The following is a 13,293-nucleotide window of genomic DNA, read 5'->3' on the forward strand; positions in this document are numbered from 1 at the left end:
ACAAGACAAAAGTCACCGTGTAGCCTTAGCTCGAGTATGACTGAACATCAAAATGATACTCCGTTTCAGTCCCTAAACTGTTGTTCTCATGGACTTCTTGAAAACAATACAGAACTGGAAAGCTCCCATGGTTCATGTGGCTCAAGGCTATATAATTCTACATGAGGAGACCAGGCCTGATTTATTTCTATGGAAATCCCAACAAAGTTGAAGCTGAACATGGTGCTTAAGAATATACAAGTTCCTTTAGTCTTGCCATTGCAGGCGACCCAGTTTAGTCCCACAGATAACAACTCTTGACATGTCTCCATGACAGGTAAATCAGCTTCACTTCCCCCAGGATATTGGTTGTGTACTAGAAGCTGAACCCATTGTGACCACTTTTTGAAAGAGGTTGTTTCTGATGAGACAACCCTTACAAGAGTGTGTTGGTATCCACCGGCACCAGAAGGAGCCGAATTTTAATCTTTGCTAATTAACCCATTTCCCACCAATTGTGTAACTTAATACTTCCAGTTTGCATTTTTTAAATTCTTTTGTTAATTCACCCATTGGAAGTAGTGTATTTAAATGGGTTGTACCAAGATTGACTTTTATCACCTCTCCACAGTAGAGGTGATAAAAGTGTGATTGATAGAGGAGACCATGGCTAATGTTGAGAACAAAGATCCCATGCCCTCCTCTCCTCTACACTGTGGGCTCCCTGAACCCCATGCAGTGAAGTGGAGACTAATTGGAAAGGCGATTGTGAATGTATGGTGCTGTGTCATTCATCTTCAATGGGACCGCTGGAAATAGCGGAGAGCTTTTACTTGGCCATTTCCATCAGCCCCTCTGATATGAATGAAGCGGCATTACATTTGTATGACCACAGCTAAATTCAATCTCCATGTTACTTCAGATGGGTGCAGCGATTCTGCAGAGAGGAGTACAGGGAACACAGGACCCGATTCTTAGGATCGTGGGAGTCCCAGCAGAGACCCCCCACTAATCAGACTCCTATGGATAGATGGTAAAAGTAAATCTTGGTAAAACCCCTTTAACAAATACCTGCCAGAACATCGGTGCCAGTAAACCAGTGAATAGATCACCTATATTCTTATCCTAATTAAAACCAGATAGAGATAAATATTCTGCTTTATACACAGGTGTCTTAGTTTGGGGTTTCAATACAATGTAACGGATCCGTCCATCACAGGATGCATTCAAGAGTCAATTACTTCCTTGTCTTTCATGGATCTTACTCTCTTGCTCCGTCACATCAGTGGCTTCATTTAAGTCTTCTTGTCCATTCTATTTGCTCAGACACTGCAACGAGCACAAATCCCGCTGCTTTTCAATTCTCTAATGGTAAAAACGCTGTCAAATACACATCCTGTTCTGGGGTTGCAAAACACTGCTTAATGCAGAAGTATACAGCTGCTCGTCAACAAAACAGAAAACATACGAGCAGGAAATTAGACCCTCCATGGCCATTAATTAATTAAAAGAAGCCAGCTGCGCATATGCAAATGCACCAAGAGCCCGTACAGACACAATCTCGAGGTTGTTTAGCTAAATTTAGATGTAGATGGCTTTTATAGTTTTCCAATTCATCCACTTTGCTTTGATTAAACAAAAAAACATTTTAGCAATCCCAGGGTGATGGTCCGGTCCTAACGATACCCAGGGCAGGGATGAATCGGGTGGCAGAATAAACCTACAGCACCCCCCTTTCGTATGTCTTCAGTTCGGGTCAAAGTGCTCGTCTGCTCTCAAGACTTAGCCCGAAAATCCATGGGCGATTTGTCATAGCGTGATCCGTGGCGATAAATCGCACGCAGAGCACGCATGACACGCTTTTCATAGGATAACTAATGTACACAAGCGGAAAAATCAATCATGATTTTCCGCTCACGTCTAAAAATCACAGCATGCCGCAATTTGGTGCTGTTCTTCGCGATGAACCTATTATTAAGATAGGTTCATTGTGGAAAATCACGGTGACGTTAGTGCTCCCCCGTGGAGGAATATGGCTCACGATATTCTGGCCCACCCGTGGACATTCAGCCTTAGTTGCCATTACCTGATACAGTGACGGATTTCCTAAACAAGGTCTTGCAGGAGTAGAAACAGGCAAAATGGGCAACAACAACAGACAAAGTCAGTAGAAACGTAACAGGAAACTTAAGACAGAAGAATCAGACAAGTCAGAGGCTGATAACAGACGTTAGACAGAACTAGGTATGTGATACAGTGGGGAGGACAAGATGGTACTCAGATGAAGAGAGAGTCAAGTAACAAATGGTCAAGATGCGGTGAAGTGGGGAATCTAAAAAAGTTGGGTCACAACAATCAAGTACACGTTTGCTAGCAAGGCACAAATCAAATAAGATACAAACACCAATCACTAAGACTGAGGCCAGTGTACTACAACTTTAAATACACCACCCCTCAATAGGATTGGCTGGTTGGATCCTTGCTTTGCACGTGTCACCAGTCATGCTTGTCAACCATGCTGTAGGTGAAAAGAGCCATCGCTTTAGTGTGGATGGGTGAGTACTGTTAACTAGTACAGTGAAACTTATCTGAATGACCACCCAATACTATGCTGAAAATGGTCTTCTAGAGCAGGGATCACCAACTCCAGTCCTCAGGGCCCACCAACAGGTCATGTTTTCAGGATATCCTATGGTAAGAACACCTGTGGCAATGTCTGAGGCACCGACAATAATTACATCACCTGTGCAATACTGAGGAAATCCTGAAAACATGACCTGTTGGCAGTCCCTGAGGACTGGAGTTGGGGAACACTATTCTAGAGGGGTGGTCCACTCAAAGGAGAAACCACTATACATAAGATGTAAGGGAATTGAAGATCTGTCGTGCAAAATCTGGTCGAGAGCAATGGGCAATTAAGGAAACAAGTACATCAGTAGTATTTTCTGTATACTGTAGTATATGTTTGAAGAGTCACTCTGGTGAAAACAAGTTTTTGTATCCCTGCCTCTTCACCAGATTGCCTGTCACACTCTGGATGTCTATTGTGTATATTGCAGTGACTTCTATGCAGTGCAGCCCCCTTTCTGATACTTATCAGGCACAATCTTGATGCTAAGATTTCTCTCTGCTTTATCTTCTCTATGCTCTTCTGACACTTCCATAATGCATCAAGCACAATGTCATATAACCAGCTAAAGCTAGTACCATCTCTATCTGCAGAGAAAACACTTTCACATCTATCTCATGATGCATTAGCTAAGGCTATACCATTTTTGCTTGTTGGGGGGGGGGGGGGGGACATTTTAATTACCATTACCTTCTATATTCACCTAAATAAGCTACAAACCATAAGTACACAGTCAGGAGGATGAGCTGGGACCTCCTTCATTATAACTGTGTGACAGGAGCCTCTAATCATCAACAGTATCGACTGGATTGATCAGGGATAGGCAGTAGATATAGTATATCTTTACTTTAGTAAAGCATTTCACAAAGTATCTCATACCATACTTATTGAAAAAATGACCAAAAATGCGATTGACAAGGCAACTGTTAGATGGATTCACAACTGGCTGAGTGATCATACTTAAAGGGGTTGTCCCGCGCCGAAACGGTTTTTTTTTTTTTTTCAACCCCCCCCCCCCCCCCCCCTTCGGCGCGAGACAACCCCGATGCAGGGACGTACAGAAAGCTTACTGGAGCGCTTACCTTAATCCCCGCGCTCCGGTGACTTCTATACTTACCTGTGAAGATGGCCGCCGGAATCCTCTTCTTCCGTGGACCGCAGCTCTTCTGTGCGGTCCATTGCCGATTCCAGCCTCCTGATTGGCTGGAATCGGCACGTGACGGGGCGGAGCTACACGGAGCCGGCATCCTGCACGAAAGGCTCCATAGAAGAAAGCAGAAGACCCGGACTGCGCAAGCGCGGCTAATTTGGCCATCGGAGGGCGAAAATTAGTCGGCACCATGGAGACGAGGACGCCAGCAACGGAGCAGGTAAGTAAAAAACTTTTTATAACTTCTGTATGGCTCATAATTAATGCACAATGTATATTACAAAGTGCATTATTATGGCCATGCAGAAGTGTATAGACCCACTTGCTGCCGTGGGACAACCCCTTTAAAGAGTGGTCATAAATGTCTGCACATCCAAGTGGAAGAATGTAGCAAGTGGGGTACCACAAGGCTCTGTCCTAGGCCCAGTGTTGTTCAACATTTTTATAAATGATCTGGAGGAGGAAATTGATGGGAAACTGATCAAATTTGCTGACGACACAAAGCTAGGAGGGATTGCTAACACTAGGGAACAGAGAGAGTATTCAAAAAGATCTAGAAAAGCTTGAACAGTGGGCGGCGACTAACAGAATGGTATTTAACAAGGAGAAATGCAAAGTCCTACATCTGGGCAAGAAAAATGAAAAAAGCACATACAGAATGGGAGGAATTGGGCTAAGCAGCAGCACATGTGAAAAAGACTTGGGTATACTAATAGATCATAGACTGAACATGAGTCAACAATGTAATGCAGCAGCCAAAAAGGCAAACACAATTCTGGGATGTATTAGGAGAAGCATAGAGTCTAGATCACGTGAGGTAATTATTCTCCTCTACTCTTCCTCAATCAGACCTCATCTGGAGTACTGTGTCCAGTTCTGGTCACCCCACTTTAAAAAACACATAGACAAACTGAGCAAGTTCAGAGAAGAGTTACCAAGATGGTGAGCGGTCTGCAAATCATGTCCAATGAGGAACGGTTAAAGGATCTGGGAATGTTTAGCTTGCAAAAAAGAAGGCTGAGAGGAGACTTAATAGCTGTCTACAAATATCTGAAGGGCTGTCACAGGGCAGAGGGATCAGCCCTATTCTCATTTGTACAAGGAAAGACTAGAAGCTATGGGATGAAACTGAAAGGGAGGAGACATAGATTAGATATTAGAAAAAACTTTCTGACAGTGAGGGTGATCAATGAGTGGAAGAGGTTGCAACAGGAGGTTGTGAGTTCTCCTTTAATGGAAGTGTTCAAACAAAGGCTGGTCAAATATCTGTCTGGGAGGATTTGGTGAATCCTGCACTGAGCAGGGGGCTGAACCCGATGATCCTGGAGGTCCCTTCCAACTCTACCATTCTATGATTCTAACAGTAACTCTGATATGAGTTTCTGTGTCCCCCTCTAAATAGCCTGCGTGATAGGGTTCATCACAGAGATTATACTAACTGCAAAACTAATGAATTTGAGAATACATAAACCCAAGTAAATCTTAGGTGGTCAGAAATAAGATTACATGACCACCTGGCTAAGACTCCAGGAGTTTCAGATAGAAAGGAAAAACTATTCAAGGTAATACTAACCGACTTATATACACTGGGGAACTAGCTAAAAAATGGAAAAAACACTAGAGTGGCCCTTTAAATTGCTGGTGCGCGACCTTTGGGAGACCCAAAAAGCTCAAATTTTAAATCACAAAAATGGAGATGGAGGTAGCCCTCTGTGTACACAGACTATCCATCTATTGCTATGGGTGAATAAATGGATCACTTACAGAGTGCTGCCTCCATCTCCCCTTTTGTGGTCTAGATAAAGGGTGGGGTCTTTCAAAGAGCTTTCACTGTATTATGGTCTCATTCTATCTGTCCCCTAGTTCCTGCTAACTTCCTAAATATAGGTTATAAAGCAATAGGCATAGGCAGAATCAGGCTTCACGGGGTTTGTTTGTATTCTGTAATCATTGAAACACAAGCCTGCATAGGAGCTGTATACACAAATCATTTTTTTTTTATTTAAACTATTTGCAAAGTTGCTTTATTTCTTCATTCTAGATCTTAGAGCAATAACAAAAATGGTTGAAAAGGCAAACATAGCCTCTGATCAACAGAATATGATCCAATGTTCATGGGGCCGGGCGGATTCTGTGCGGGGAACCCCCGGTGAGCCCTGTGTACCTGTATTATTCCGCTGGCACTTGCGCGGACCTCTCTACTTTCGGGTTTGCTGTACTGTGCATGGTCCTCATGGTTGGCCGCCGGACATGCGCAGTACAGTTTTTTTTTAAATCCCCTGCTTTCCCGTGGTTCCACGGTACATCCGCAGTGTTGAAAATTCCGCAAATCAAAATTGCCCATGGACATTGGACCTATAACACTTTAAAAGGTTATTGCAGTTTAAATGAGTTGTCCCACCGCTATTTGTTTTCAGACAGCTCCGTACACTTCACAGTGGCCCACGCTAGTACTGCAGGATTTAGTCTACAGTACCAACCGGGGCCACTGTGTAATGTACTGAGCTGTCTAAAAACAGCAAGAAGTGTGACAACCCTTGTAAGGCAACTTGTGTCGATATGATGGCCAATGTGATAACCAAAAAAAATGCACATCACTTTATTTACCCAAAATGACATTCTGTGCTGAAAATCCTTTTATAGTAGTGCTGACCACTAGAGGTCTCTCTACCTTCTAATTTGCTGTCCACTGCCTGTTGTCAAGTTAATTCTGTCTCTAGTAACAGAGATAAGCATACAGAGGAGAATGGCCCAGAAATAATGTTACTCTTCATGTATGTACACAATATTCTGAAAAGTCATCTAAAAAGTAAGGTACACATTAACGCACAACTGAAAACATATCTCAAAACAGAAAGAACTACACTTATTGCATTTATTAAACATAAATTAATTGAATGTGTAACTACTATTCAACTCCCTGTAAGTCAGTATTTAGCAGAAGCATCTCTGGTAGACGTCATAGCTTTTAGTTTGTGTGAACAGGTCTCATTACTTTACTTGGCCATCTGTTCGGACACCTTAAAGTAGTATAAAAACTAGTTGAACCACAACAGATTCAATTAGGTTTTCTTAAATAGTCATTACCAGGGTTGCCACCCATCCATGAATTAAAACAGTCTGTAAAAATTGGCTTTTTTTGGTATGTCCGTAGCATCTGGCAGGAAAAAACACCCTCTGTGATTAGTTTTTCTCTTTGCAGCACCAACAAGGGTAGTTGGGTGGGAATTACTCACCCAATCACTGCTCCTCTCTGTTTTCCCGCGTTCTTGCAGTGGACCAATCACAGGCATGCATTTATATAATAAACACAGCAGTGAGCCAGGGAGAGCATAAGCGGTGAGGTGACTTGTGACCCTGCTGCAAACTGGGTGACCGACAGGCTGCTGTTTCTGTGGGGCCCTGCGTGGAAGCTGGTCTGGAAGAGCAGCAGTGCAGTCAGTCATGAACGGGGGCAGAACAGGGCACTACGAACAGGGTGGCAGAGCAGGCATGGAGGATGATGCCTGTCAGGAGAGATGACAAGGAGCGACAGGTCAGCAGTGCACGCTGAAAGTAGTTACTAATTACACAGAGTGCTGAACAGACCAGAACGTCTAGTGCGTTTGTCTATGCCAGTATTTCCCATCTTCAGTCCTCAGGGACACCCAACAGGTCATGTTTTCTGGATTTCCTCAGTATTATCAGTGCCTCAAACATTGCCACAGGTGTTCTTACTATAGGATATCCTGAAAACATGACCTGTTGGGGTGCCTTCAGGACTAAAGTTGGGTAACACTTGTATGTGACCGAGCTGCAGAAAGGCAATGTGGCTGATAACCGTGAGGTCATAGGCTGAGGAAGAGACTGCAGTCCTTGCCCGAGCACTGTGGTCCCCATCATTGGGATCAAACCTCCACTGATCTGATATCAATGGCCCATCCCAAGTCTAGGTCATCAATACTTCAATCCCACAAAAAGCCTTTAAACCTTGATGACCTATTGATAGAAATGGGATGAGCTGCTGTATAATAATGTAGGGTATGCTGTGCTCATTGGAGGGCCACTGTCTGTACACTGTGCACAGGTCTCAGACCTCACCGATCAAATATTGCTGCTCCACCCTACGGCTATTGATGTTCAAACCCAAGAATGCCTTTTAAACACCCTCCCAATTTTGACTGATGTATGCAATATTGAGCACAGTTGTCCATTATAGCTGGGTACGGAATTTCATACTTATGTGATTTCTATTTTCCCTCTATCATGGGGTCTAGAAGCTCCTACATAGACTCTAATAATGGCAGCACATGCTGTTACATTGTATCACTTCCCAACCACACAGTTATTCTGGCAGAATGTTGCTAATGTTTTGCCTGCACTCCGCAGTGTAATGTGCGGCACGCAGAGAAAATGGTTACCTTTTTATAGAAAAGCCATCCTACACTACTAATCAGAACTAGTAAAACAGTCATTTATCTATCTGAGGACCTACCGGGATTCCATACATTTATTGGTCTACACTATCGGCAACCCCAGGCAATTAACACGACGTTACTGTATAAGCAGTAATGCAGTGTAAATTACTATATTGTACCTATTGTAGGTAGTATCACGACATAGATTCAGGATACGATGCAGGAGAAGGAGTACAAAAATTTGCAATGTTAAAGAACAAGCAAATAGTTTAACTATAGATTTTCCTAACGTTGACTATGGCTAACTTCACACGGGGGAGTGAGATACACGGCCCCATATCGCACTTGCCACCATGTGAAATCCCCCTTCGGGGATGAAGGAAACCTTCGCCACCGGCCCCAATAAAATCAATGGTGCTTCAATGCAAGAGCACGCAGAAAGATAGAACATGACGCAGTTAGTTTCCTGCAACATGGCACCATGCGGGAAAACATTGCTCATGTGTATGAGCGAGGTCTCCCAACGCGCAAATCTCTCGTGATTTTCTTGTCCGTTTGAAACCGGTCTAAGTCCTAAGTTTAATAAGACTTTATGCACAATAGGAAAACGCTAATACTTGTACACATTAACCCTTTGCAATCCAATCTGGGATTCAGGGTTTCCTAGGTTTTTTTTTTTCTTTCTGCCATTATACAATCGCGCCATCTGCTGGCTAGAGCTAGTACTGCGGTATGGAAGTTGCTGGAGAGGCCCCCGACAACAATGCGGCCAAGAATATACAGTAAGAATACCCTGCTGGACGTCTTCCGACATCTGAGCTGTACAGCTTTCAATCAGAATGTCTTCAGACGTCAGACAGTGGATTGGAAAGGGTTAAGGGGGTTGTTCCAGAATTCAAAGTTATCCTGACGATCTTGAGAATGACACTCCTGTCACTGTGGGAGCCCCCCTCTTTCTCCAAAGTGACGTCAGTATGAAGGGAGCACTGGCTGAGCATGTGCAGTTAGCACTTCATGTCAATGAGGTTGACGGCAATACCAGAGCAGGTGCCGCTTGGATATCTCGGCAGTCCCATTGAAAGTGAATGGAGCGCTGGTGCGCTTATATAAACAGTGCTCCATTCAGTCTCCTCTTCACTGTAGGGGGTGCAGTAACCCTGCAGTGAAGAGAATGGGGGACACCATTTTTGAGATCAGCGGAGATCTCAGTGGTGAGACCCCTACTGATCAGCAAGTTATCCACTGTCCTGTGGATAGACAATAACCTCAAATGCTGGAACAACCCCTTTAACATTAAAACTGCATAACAGTTTTAGTCATACAGTCCAAGGAACAATCTTGTAAAACTGAAAGATAATAACGTATACACAGTTCTGACAGAGGAAAGAGTTTGCCAGGAGAGAAATCTCACAGATAACTGTGGATTATACAAATGCCCCGAGAATCCTCCCTGCTGCACCACGATAATTGGCGACTGTACAAAGACTGTTTCACTTGACTATAAGTTCAAGCACTGAGATAAGCAAACAGAATCGACTATTCGCAGATCGCGTTCAGAAAATACCATGTGTGTCGATTACTTTATTACATCAAAGAGATCCGCTGCAGAGGACGGAAGGGTGGCGTCACGAGTGACAATTGAACTGCAGGTAACATCGGAGAGATCCGCTGCAGAGGACGGAAGGGTGGCGTCACGAGTGACAATTGAACTGCAGGTAACATCGGAGAGATCCGCTGCAGAGGACGGAAGGGTGGCGTCACGAGTGACAATTGAACTACAGGTAACCTCCGGTTACTATCCTGTTGATTACCTCCAGCACACCTTTGTCGGGCCCCGAACTACCCCCAGGGGAGGAGATGGTAGAGCCCCGTGACAATGCTTTTCTCTAACCCGCTGTCTCTTTGGCTGTGGGCCTGCTCCTCGGAAGTTGCATCTGCAGCACAAAATCCGCAGGTAACCTGCTGAAAATCAACCAATTTGTAAAAAAAAAAACCCAAGCATGTCCCTATGAAGCATAGAATTCTGCCTAAAAAAAAAAACACATCAAAATCTGCAGCTTTCTGCCGTGAATATTGGCATGGATCTACCCGAAGATTTTGCCCAGTTAACCCTTTCCAATCCACTGTCTGACGTCTAAAAACCATTCTGATTTAAGACTGTACAGCTTTCGATGTCGGAAGACATCTGGCAGGGTATTCTTACTGTATATTACTGGCCACTCTGTTGTCGGGGGCCTCTCCAGCATGTCCAATACTGCAGTACTAGCTCTAGCTAGCAGGTGGCGCCATTGTATAATGGGAGAAAGAGAAAACTCCCTAGGAAATCCTGAATCCAAAATTGGATTGCAAAGGGTTAATGGGCAAAATCCGCATGTAGAATTCCGAAATGGAAACGAGCATTTCTATGTCAAGAAGTGACAATCACGAAAATGTATTTTGCCACTTGAAAAAGTTAAATCCGTGCACAGATCTGTGCCGAAAACAGATCGCTGCGAATTCCCCCGTCTGAACATACTCTAAGCGTGTGGATTTTTGTCTAGATCCACAGTATATTTTCTGCTACAGGTTTTGGTGTGAATGCACACCAAAATCCCTTTCAAAATCCATACCACTTTGTGCAGATTTTGATGCAGATCGTCAGCTGAGTGCCCCCTTTCAAATAAAGTGAAATGAAATCTGCTGTGGATCGGTGCCAAAATTAGCAAAATTGACATGGATTTCGGCACACATTTTCCACTTCTGGAAATTCGCACCAAATCCAGTACATGTGAAGGCACCCTTATAATATGTTCACAAGGCGGAACTTTCCACAGCGAATTCTGCTTCCAAAAACCATGTAAAAATCTGCGCCTATGCCTTGTATTAGCAAGATCATGCCTCTATTACCAGCCGCACCTGGGCATAGTCTCAGCCGTAAGTGATTTTTGTTACATAGGTACGCACCTTAGGGGCCCATTCAGACGACCGTATATCGGCTGGGTTTTAATGCCCAGCCGATATACGGCGTCCCTCTCTGCAGGGGGAGGAAGCGGGAAGAGCCGGGAGCAGTGCTCTGAGCTCCCGCCCCCTCTCTGCCAACTCGCTGTCCCTCGACACTATTTGCAATGGGAGGGGGCGGGACCACGTTCCCGTGCATAGCTCCGCCCCCGTTCTGCCCCTCCCATTGCAAATAGTGGCGAGGGGCGGAGAGGGGGTGGAGAGGAGGCGGGAGCTCAGAACACTACTCCTGGCTCTTCCAGCTTCCTCCCCCTGCAGAGAGGGACGCCGTATATCGGCTGGGCGTGAAATCCCAGCCGATATACAATCGTCTGAATGCACCCTAAGGCTGCTGTTACATGACCTCTAGTGGTTACTGCTAGTGCCTAAATTTTCTTAGCAATCAGTGCTGGGACACTCGATTAACGCTTGTGTAACAGCGCTCAAAGATTGCAGTTTCATGGAATTTGTAATTTATGTTTTTATTCCGCTAATCTTTTTGATTATATGTGCTATTATAAAATATAAGAGATTCATTTGGGATTTTTGCGTCATCTTGGGTTTATTTGTTGTTTTAGCTAAGGCAGATGATTATCAAATCGTAGGAGCCAACGCTCTCATTTCCACATATCCTGGAACCTCAATTCATCAAACCGCATTAGCAGCATAATACAAAGCTCTTTGTTTATGAACAATTCTAGTACAGCACATAATGAAATATTGGCTCTGCGGATATCTACATCTGTTGATCCTTATGGTCCATTTCCAATGCCTGGTAAATACTTCCAAAACCCATTAGCAAAGAGTCCGCAGACGAGTTCCCTCTGGGCACAGACTGCAATATTTGTATCTGCAATAATAGTAGCATTATGTCTCCATAGACTGTAGCAGTAACACAACAAGTTTATATTAAAGGGCTTTATGGTAATAAAACGTAAGCATTTTATAATAAGTTCGGCAACTTTCTAATATACTTTCTCATAATTGCCAAGATTGTTGCTTGCTGTCAGTGAATATGAACATTCATAGGCTAGAAACCCAGAGACCTAATATCTATTTGCTGCAACTGAATGTAGTATAGAAAATGCTATGTGCATACAATCATTACAATTTTCTGGTTGCAGCGGTGAACTTAGCATACGTAAATGTATTCAAGGGGTTGTGAAAGTAATCAATACTAGTGGTGGTTGAAAAGCACATCATTCATTGAGCCATTTTCACAAAGTAGTGGGTCAGCAGCAGTTAAATACAATTTCTAATAATTAACTCTTCTTTTAATAAAGTATCCTTGTATTACATCATTCCTTCTCATCCCAGTTCATGAAGTCAACACCTCCTAATGAACTGTTCTGGAATCATGTACTCCAGATGTATTGGCATTATTACAGGATATTCTCATTTTAATAACTTTATGCTACATCACCGAAAATAAATCCTCTATCAAATGCTTATTGATGTGCACACACCATAGCTTTACTATGATTCTTGGTGACATGTTTATTCTATTTTGATTGGATGCTAAGGGGGGCAAGTCAAGCTCGTGATCAGCTCATGTCAGTACTAAGTTTACTATATAAGATGCACTTAATAAATGTGCCTCAGAAGAGGAGCTTGGAAACGTCAACGGACTGCTTCATTGTTTTCTTCTCCGATGCATTGAAATAATATTTAGGAATACCTGATAACCGATTACTGCAACAGGCGTATTCCCATATCAGCCAGTCATGGTTGAGGTGGGAATAAATGTCTGTATGCTGCAGTTAACAGGGGACTGGAGACAGAAAAACTGGTTACTCTACTGCGTTTCGCTAACTCCTGAGATGGAGAAATAGTGTAGCTCCCTGTGCTGCGCGGTTTACACAATTTCCAATCACTTCTATGGAAATTACAGAAAAGGTGTAGAATTAGCCAGTTTGGCTGTTTTCCTAATTCTGGTAACCTCAGGCAGTGGAGATGAGCCGGAACAGGGGATGGTTAAAAGCAATTTTCAAGATTAGTATAGGTCCTAGAGGTGGGACCCACATGTACAGGTGGCACTTAATTAGAGATGAGCGAGCATACTCGCTAAGGGCAATAGCTCAAGCGAGCATTGCCCTTAGCGAGTACCTGCCCGCTCGAGAGAAAAGGTTCGGGTGCCGGCGCGGGGGAGCGGTGAGTTGCGG

The 13,293-nt window shown here is 43.8% G+C and overlaps 1 protein-coding gene across 1 annotated transcript in view; it reads right to left on the bottom strand.

Moving 5' to 3' along the window:
- Positions 1-13,293, bottom strand: part of HPCAL1 (hippocalcin like 1) — a 185,430-nt gene that overhangs the window by 16,644 nt on the left and 155,493 nt on the right. The gene's annotated exons all lie outside the window — the stretch shown is intronic.

Source organism: Eleutherodactylus coqui, chromosome 1 (genome assembly GCF_035609145.1).
Source record: "Eleutherodactylus coqui strain aEleCoq1 chromosome 1, aEleCoq1.hap1, whole genome shotgun sequence".
NCBI lineage: Eukaryota > Metazoa > Chordata > Amphibia > Anura > Eleutherodactylidae > Eleutherodactylus > Eleutherodactylus coqui.